The sequence below is a fragment of the Acinonyx jubatus genome, chromosome C1 (assembly GCF_027475565.1).
Source record: "Acinonyx jubatus isolate Ajub_Pintada_27869175 chromosome C1, VMU_Ajub_asm_v1.0, whole genome shotgun sequence".
In the NCBI taxonomy this organism is placed as follows: Eukaryota; Metazoa; Chordata; class Mammalia; order Carnivora; family Felidae; genus Acinonyx; species Acinonyx jubatus.
In genome coordinates, this window is record NC_069381.1 from 69,501,863 (window position 1) to 69,509,666 (window position 7,804).

General features: G+C 40.5%; 1 long non-coding RNA gene across 1 annotated transcript; it reads right to left on the reverse strand.

Annotated features, from left to right (window-relative positions):
- Positions 1–399: 399 nt before the first annotated feature.
- LOC113599141 (uncharacterized) lies at positions 400–5,301 on the reverse strand. The gene is made up of 3 exons (XR_008290819.1): positions 4,846–5,301; positions 3,619–3,745; positions 400–545 (listed from the first exon to the last, which is right to left on the reverse strand). It is a non-coding gene; the product is annotated as an uncharacterized LOC113599141 (long non-coding RNA).
- Positions 5,302–7,804: the final 2,503 nt, after the last annotated feature.

The window sequence follows — 7,804 nt, forward strand, 5'->3', positions numbered from 1 at the left end:
CACGAGCGCCCAGAAAACAAGAAGCAAGCGTTGTGCAGCTGTGAGCTTTATCACTTGCACTGAGCCCACCAACATTTGTAAATAAATTAATAAATGGCTCAGTGAGAATCATTTTTGCAGGGAGATGTGTTTGGAGGGCTGTTGCCGAGATAGATTTGTAGTTAGTCCTCCCGTATCCATGGAGGATACATGAAACGACAGATAGTACCAATATATATACTGTGTTTTCTCCTACATATACATATCTATGATAAAGTTAAACTGACAAATTATGCACAGTAAGAGATTAACAGCAAAAACAAATAACAAAATAGAACAATTATAACAATATACTGTAATAAAAGTTATGTGAATGTGGTCTCTGTCTCTCAAAACATCATATTACACGTACTCACCCTTCTTGTGATGATGTGAGAAGATAAAATGCTTATGTGATGAGAAGTGCGGTGAATGACATAAGCATTATAGTGACGTAGTGGTCGGGTACTATTGACCTTCAGGTGATTCTTCAGAAAGAGGATCATCTGCTTCAAAACCTTGGGTAACTGAAACCAGAAAACGCAAAACCACAGGTAAGGGAGGGCTACCAGGTAGGTTGGGTGCCTGTTAAACATAAGTGGTAAAGCAAAGAGGAGCGTCAAAGGCAAAGTCAAGCTTAGGTGATGGTGAAGATGATCTTGTCAAAGCAAATCAGAAAACATGGGATGAGAAAGAGGTTAAAAGGAAAATGTTGACACATGCGGCCTGGGACTTGAAGAGGAGGAGAAAGAGAGTTCTGGGTTCCAGGCCCAGACGCACAGACACACGGACCAGCTCATCCATCCGTCTCCATAGGCTGGGAAATTAGAACCTTTCCATGCTCTGCCTATGATTCTCTGTCTTTTAGCTCTCGTGCTATTGAGATGCAGTGTGGGTTGCTATTAGTCACTGTAGAACTACATAAGAATCAATAGATGTGTAACCAGTTTATTGAAAAGGGCTGAACGTAATGAGTACAAACAGGAAGCAGCTGTATTTTCCTCCTACCACTGCCTTTCAATATGTCAGATTCCCCTTTCCCATACCTTAATGACATCGCAGGCAGTTCCAGAGCTTTTTGGTCATTTTCAGCAACAACAACAAAAATTGGCCTCGTGACGGTAATTATGGCTCACTTCAAGGTAGTAGAAGGCTCTGTTAAATTTAAGACTTTAATCTCACATCTCATTCAAAGCTGCTCCCCTCCGCCAACAGACTCAGGCCCAACCTGACGCCAGGCTCCTGTAAAGGAGAAGCTGGGCATGGTCTCTTTTCGTCTCTGTCACCTACCTATTTGTGGCTTTGCTAGAGTTGGAGCAAAACAAGGAATGTCTAGAGAAAGGGACAAAACATTTTCACCTAGGTGGTGCTGATTATAGCTCTGTGTTGACTATTCCTGACTATTTATATACCATCTGGATGTTCACATTATCTTTCTTTCAGAGTCCATTTGTGGCTTCTACAAGCCCCTACCGCACTAATGTGGGCCCTCTTCCCCTAACTTTTTACCACCCCCCCACACACACAAGTCCCCTCAAAGCAGCCAGAGCCTGGTACTCTGTGCCTTGCACTACAGAAAATACATATTTGTATGACACCAGATGAATGGGAGCAGAGGCTTCCCTGAATGCTGTCCCCTCTCCCTGCACAGGTGGCTGCATAAGCCCCACAAAATCCTGGTGAACCCATCACTCAATAATGAATAGCCTTCTTTGTCTCTGGGAGATCAGCCTCGTTGTAACAGGAATGAAAAGAGAAAAGAAGCAGTTGATGCTCAGTTTTTAAATTTTAAAGTACATTTGTGAAACCGACAGCAGAGACAAAAGTGTGAAGGCTAAAGTTTTTCCTTGCAAGAACCAGGCTATTTTGCAAAAAAGGAACTATATACTGTTTTTTTTAACTCAGAAAGCATGGTTTGGGGAATTGGGCAAGGAATAAAAAGGCAAAGCACTGAAGAAGCTCAGGACATAAAGTTATGCCATAAACACTAATTAGAAAGACCAAAAGAGAGCCTGGTTACGGCACTCCAGAGGAGATAAGGATGCAGAGGGCCGGAAGAGGAGAATGTGACCAGCAGGAGACACCAGTGAGGCCCAGGATGGGGGCCTGAGCCTGGAGGAAAAACACAGTGCACCCAGAAACTGCCCAGCCTTTTCTAGATCTAAAGCCATATTTTACCAGCATCAGAGAGGCATAGAGAAGCGTGTTATTGCCTATGTCTATTCTAAGAGCATCCAATGGACCACTGCACATCACTTATGCTGAGAAATTCCATCAGCAGGTCTTTCCGTTACCATCTGGGAACTTACTATGCACTGCAGTCTATTTATCACCTGGTGATCTTGCCTATATGTTCAGCCCCACACTGAATCATCCTTTGTGCCTAATCCACCCCCTCCCCCTGACCCTTCAGAAGCTCAGGACGCTTGAAAGTCCCAACACAGTGTCCCAGAGTCTTTAAGTGATAGTATCCCAGTAAAAGGAGATGCCACCAGCCCTCAACTTCTTCATATGGATTATGTTGAGCGATTACTTTCACCCAATGCCCCTAACAGCATCCCATGCCAAAACTCCAAAGCTGTATATTGTTTCTCTTAGGATTAGGTCTAAGCACACCTTAAAACAATAAATCACAGTTTACCTAGTAGAAAAGCATAACAACAACAAAAATAAAACCTGCCAATTTGGAAAAAGCAGAATAAGGCAAGATACTCACGTACTACAAGTTATTTACATCAGCTATTACAACCCCTTTCACCAGCTGAACAAGTGGGCAAATGGGCTTTCCTGGGGAGCCAGGCTTCAAGCCAATTTCTCCCTTGGTTTCATATATTAAGAACAGTGTAACAAGAATACTTCAATTCTTTTCTAGAAGCTATGTCAAATGTTTCTTGCCTTATCAAAAGAAAACCAAGAAGAAGGAAAATATGTAGAAGTGGTATGGCTACGAGGAATTCTGAAGTCAAGCCCACACAGGTATTTAGACACACTATATACTGAATTTGGTAATATTCCATGTTCAAAATTAAATACCTAAAATTTACCAGGTCCTAGAAAACACTGATAGCGCATTCCACATTTCTCTGGATATTCACAAGCATGTATGACATTCAGTCTCAGAGAAATTTTCCATAAGGTCTTTTGAAATGAATTTGTACTGACCATTTCAGAACCTATCAATGCTGACCTCAACAATTCCAAGTCAGAACCCCTATCTTCCAATGCTTTCCATATTAACAGGCTGAAGCATAGGTGGAAAACCTTCAACATTCAGTTAATTTCTTATAGTCCCTGGAGAAGTCACTACAGTTTATACAATCTATTCATGCCTGTAGTTGCAAGGTGCTTTGTAGGCTATAAGATAAGATGGTACTCAATTACATTGCTTTCTGTTTTTTCAACAATTTAACAAACATTTACAAAACCCTATTTTGGTGTGCTAGAAGCTGAGAACACAAAGATAAATGGGAAACAAGCCTTGCCTTTAGGAAGTTCATAATCTCTTTTATTTGGTGTATTTATATGGCGTTCTCTTCTTTTTTCTATGCAATTTATCCAAATAAAGAGAGCATGCATGTGAAACTTTGCATTCATACTTACATCGTTTTGTTTAAGGAGAAATCTTATTCTCCCTCTCTTTGTCTCTTCCATATGATGTCTGAGGCCTATTTCTTTTTCTGATTCTCTCCCTCTCCACCTCAGACTTCTTCGTATTTATTCTCTCTTCCTGAATGAGTTAAGTGAAGGTGCATCTTATTTTTTAGACTTGTAACATTTTTGTGATCTTAAATTTCAATTTTTATACTTAATTTTTCTTTATTATTTATGTAGCCTTTATATGATTTTCACCCTCTACATGTCAGTAGAACTTGACAGAAAAATACACTCCCTATCTTCTGAACTTACAGATTTGAGGTTTTTGTGTGTGTGTGTGTGTGTATGTGTGTGTGTGTGTGTGTGTGTATATATGCATATGCTTAGATTTTATCCCCAACTGGCCCGTATGAAATACAATGATAATAATAAAAACCCATAAATAATAGAGGGATGATTACATTCATTTCTCATTTCTACTTATTGTCTGATAGGAAAAGTCCTAGTCTATGAGTTTCATTAGGCTTGACCCGATTTCTTTTATCTTCATAATATGTGAGCCAGGATAAAGCGATTCAATTTGAGAGCAATAAGAAATACCCTTAAAAAGAAATCAGGAAATGGATGGATTACGAACAAAAAGAAAAATTCTGTAATACCTGGAAAATAGCATATGAACAAACCTGGCTCAATCACCGTTTTATCTACTTCATGCCCCTGTATAATTAACTCTCCGGTACAAAATGAAATCAAGTTTTACAAGTATATTTGTCACAACCTAGTTTATGAAACCCCAACATTCTAAAATCGGGTTGTTCACTTCATTCATTCTTATTTTGGGAATCTTTTTTCTTCTATTTTTTTAAATGTTTGCATTTATTTTTGAGAGAGAGAGAGAGAGAGACAGAGAGAGAGAGAGAGAGCGCGCGCGCGCGCTCGTGAGCGCGGACGGGCGCGCTCGCGCTTGCGCCTGAGAGGGGGAGGGGCAGAGAGAGGGAGACAGAATCCAAAGCAGGTTCTGCTCTGTGAACACAAAGCCTTGAGGGGGGGCGGGTGGAGGCTTGATCGCACAAATGCTGAGATCTTGACCTTGACCTTTGACCTGAACCGAAGTCCAAAGTTCAAATGACTGAGTCACCCAGGCGCCCCTGGGTACTCTTTATTATTAAGTCTTAGCTTTAGCTCAAACCACTGAGTGGATATACCATAACTCGTTTCTCCTGGAAATTTTACCTCCAATCTGCTCGTGAGCTCCGGCTGTGGATTGAGGCACCTCCCCGTTTCTCTGAGGCCGCACACAAGTCTGAATTCGCTCTGTGGGGACCTTCCATCCTTTGTTCTGAGAGCTGCCTTCTCTCTGGATCGTGTGATGAGAAGTTTTAAGGCTCTTTTGTCCCCTGTCTGCGTTTGGAGTTTAAACTGAGAGTGGATTTGTGCGCTCGCATGGCTACCTCCAGCCCTGTGAGCTCCCTTCGCTGCTCTCTCCTTCTCCCCACCCTGGGCGGCGCTGACTTCCGGCTGAACTCAGCCTGAGGAGTACATACTCAGTGCACACAATCTGATGGGTGTTTAGAGATACAAAATGCAAAGAGAGGAACCTCGTTTTAATTAATGAGCACACGATTTAATAGGAGGAAAAGTATGTGAATAATCGCAAAAAAAAAAAAATCTTTTTTCATGCAACTTTAGAAAGACCTATCAGCCATAACATAAAGGACTGAGGCAGTTATTCAGGAGGGTGTTAGAGGCAGGTAGAGATCTCAACAGGTTTCAGGTAAAGGGAATAAGCATTTTACAAAAGGAAAAGCAAGGAAGTAAACAACAGCTTCTTCCAAGAATTGCATGAAACAAACGTTATGGATTTAAAAAAGAGGCTCAGAGAGGTTATGTAAAAGGCTTAAGATGGCAGAGAATTAATACCCAGGTCTGTCTGGCTCCAGAGTCCATGCTCTCCATACTATTGCCTTAGAACGGAATGCAATTCGCTGTCCACATTACACACCTATGGCAACATGAGATGCCTTCTCAAGGCTGTGCCTGTGCCTGTGTTTCCCAGAGTATGTTCCACCTAATTTCAACAGGCTCCCTTCCCCATCGCTCAGTTGAAACTGTTCTTGTGATGGTCACAAACAGCCCCATGTTTGTTGACCATTCCACTTCTCTCCTCACCTTCCTCCACATCGATGGAGCTTTCTCATCTCCTTGAAATAATCCCTCCTCTGGGCTCCTGTGGCCCATTATATTCCTGGTTTTCCTCAGACTCCAGTGGCTGCTCTTTTTCAGTCTCCCTTCTTATCTCCTTGGCCACCTCATATGGAAGAGTACACAGGCACGGTGGTCTGTCTTTCTACTCTCCTAACTTCTTTTCCCAAGTGAGCCCATTCCAACACCAGTGTTTTTTGTTTTGTTTTGTTTTTTAACGTTTATTTATTTTTGAGACAGGGAGAGACAGAGCATGAACGAGGGAGGGGCAGAGAGAGAGGGAGGCACAGAATCAGAAGTAGGCTCCAGGCTCTGAGCCATCAGCCCAGAGCCCGACGCGGGGCTTGAACTCACGGACTGCGAGATCGTGACCTGAGCTGAAGATGGCCGCTTAACCGACTGAGCCACCCAGGTGCCCCTGAATGATCTTTCTTAAAAAAGGCATAGCAGCGTATCACTCCTCTGCTTAAAACTTCCAATGGCTTCCCACTGAACTTAAAATCAGAGTCCACACCATGGCCTAGATGGCCCTGTGTGAATAGCCCCTTCCTCTCCATCTTCATCTGTACCACCCTCCTTGACTCATTACAGGCCAGCCACTGGCCTTTCTCTGTTCCTTCAACACACCATCTTGTACCATTCCAGGACCTTTCAATGGAATGTTCTTTCATTGGCAGAGATATTTTACCACTGGGATGTCTCGTTCTTACAAGACTGCCGGGAACATAGTATGTGATCAGTACATACCTGTTTGATGGCTTGATTGATTGAGCCTTTTTTCAAGTCTGTAAGTCAAGATTTCATTCATCTAATCTATTAGGTGAATTGTTCTTTAGATGAAGTCTATCATTAAATTCTTTAGGGGAGCATTCTGTGTAAAGGAACTGTGAAGTGAAATTTTTTTTGAAGTGAATTTTTTTTAATGTCTAGAACAATTCCTAAATTATAATTATAAAATTACGACTTTGTCAGCTACAGTTATTTTGGTTATCAAATATATATGTATATTGATATATACATGTATTTACTGACTATATATATTTGATATATCAGGATGCGTTAATCTAGGGATCTAGGGATCTTGAAAAGGATCCAGGGATGCTTTAAAAAAAAGTAGGTGGCTCACTGAATACATAAAATTCATTATATTCTGAGGTAACTATGTCAAGTATAGAATTAGACCCAGGGTCTTAGATATAATTACTGTTTTTTCAAAACTAAATATTGAAAGGACAAGAGCAGCATCAGACCTCAAGGGTACAAAGACACAAGGCAACGCCTCCTTGTGGCATTAATATTCCTAACTTATGCCCGTCAATATTCCTGAGAGCAAGCTACAGAAACCAGGCAAATATTTACATGGAATTTTTTAAATCCACAAGCTTCTTCCTATAAAGACTTCTAAAAATAAACCTCTTAAAAATAAATGCCTCAGATGTATTTTAATTTTTAAAAATTTTCTGAATTTAAAATCACATGAAAATAACTTTCCGAAAAGCACAGAATTAATACATTTATTTGTAGCCATGACCTTGTTTTTTTTTTCTTTTTCTGCCCTCACCCTGGTAAATGACCCCCCAGAGGTTGACAAGTATCTAAAGATCCATAAAACATGAATGTAATAAGTATAATAAATCATTTGTCACTGGCATTTTTAAGATTTGGCCTTATCGAGTTTAACTGATATGTTTTGCAGGTACTCCTGCTGTTATATGGAAGCAATATAAGTTAGATATTTAGTTATTGCAATCTAAAGACACTGTGTTTTACTGAAGTATGAAAACCTTGAGAGGAAATAGTGTCCTTAAAATACTTAAGGTAAAACTTTAAGCCACAGAATCTAGCAAAACTTTTAAAGTTAATCACAATTAATGATTTGAAAGTACACACTTTATTGGTGAAATCTTCACACTTTCGTTTTTTTTATTCAGAGTTGCAAGTACACTTAATAGTACTAACATTTTCCTAAAGAAAATCTTCAGACATACCA